General features: G+C 26.5%; 1 protein-coding gene across 3 annotated transcripts in view; it reads right to left on the bottom strand.

The window, feature by feature from the left end:
• Positions 1 to 1,136, bottom strand: part of LOC102679185 (facilitated trehalose transporter Tret1-2 homolog) — a 7,591-nt gene that overhangs the window by 2,802 nt on the left and 3,653 nt on the right. The gene's annotated exons all lie outside the window — the stretch shown is intronic.

The raw sequence follows: 1,136 nt of genomic DNA, 5'->3' as shown, positions 1-1,136 counted from the left end.
TTTTTTTTTTTTTTTTTTTTTTTTTTTTTTTTTGATAAAATTTGCTATCGATAAAATAAACACTTTCATTTTTACTTCAAAATCAAATTAGCATTTTCTTGAATTCTAGAATCGATAATTCTTGATCGATCGATCGATCGATAAAATCGATTCGTTAGAAAAATTATCTTACGTAAAAAAAAAAAAAACTTATGAAAGATCGAAAAAATGGATCTATCGTTCTAACATTATATTCTCGCGATTTCGAATGCGATTGTAGAACGGATAAAATATAAAAGAACGCGTGTGTGTCGAGAAGCAAAGTTGAATAAATGCCAGTCAATCGAGGGTATATTTTTTTTCCCAAACAACCCTACTATCGACGAGACTGCTCTTATATGACCAATATCGAAACCGGTTTGGGATGAAGGTTCAAAGAGAAGACGAGCAAGACATCCGGAGGAATAATTAAATCAAGCCTTGAAATGTCACCAACAAGTTTACGTAAAGCAGCGTTAAACGATAATATTTCGAGTTACGCAAAACTCTCTCTCTAATATATATGTATATATATATATATATATATATATCTTTGTATGCTAAGTTATTTTGTATCTGAACTAGTCTGCGTTTAGCATATTTATGTAATTGTAACTAACTTTACATTCTTGCAATTGCATACATTTAAATAATTATGATTATTTATATTATTCGTAGTTGAAATTATATTTATAATATTTACTTTTATTTCGTTTTCAATATCAATATCAAATATTTATTAAGCAATTTTTCAAAAATTAAAAAGAAACTCAAAAATATTATTAGAATACGATAATTAAATATAATAATTATATTTTACTTATCTGTTTTACGAAACGAATAATTTAATACACACAATTTCGATCGAGGAAAGCGAATCTATTTTTAACAAATAGAAAGCAAAAAATTTTACCAACTTGATATTTGTGATAGATATCAAATATCTTATTCGTCGTATATATTTCTTTAATTCGTTGCGCAAATAACAAGTCGGTGTTTGGAATTTTTTACATAGGATAGATTTCTTGATTTTTTATTTCTTTCAATATTTCCCTTCTCTTCGCGAATATTCGTAATTCTATAAAGGAATTCCTGAAAAACATGTTTTCGCATCTGAC

This window comes from Apis dorsata, unplaced genomic scaffold, assembly GCF_000469605.1.
Source record: "Apis dorsata unplaced genomic scaffold, Apis dorsata 1.3 scaffold_82, whole genome shotgun sequence".
Taxonomy (NCBI): domain Eukaryota; kingdom Metazoa; phylum Arthropoda; class Insecta; order Hymenoptera; family Apidae; genus Apis; species Apis dorsata.
The sequence above is the reverse complement of the archived record's forward strand: the minus strand, read 5'-3'. Positions and strand labels throughout refer to the sequence as shown.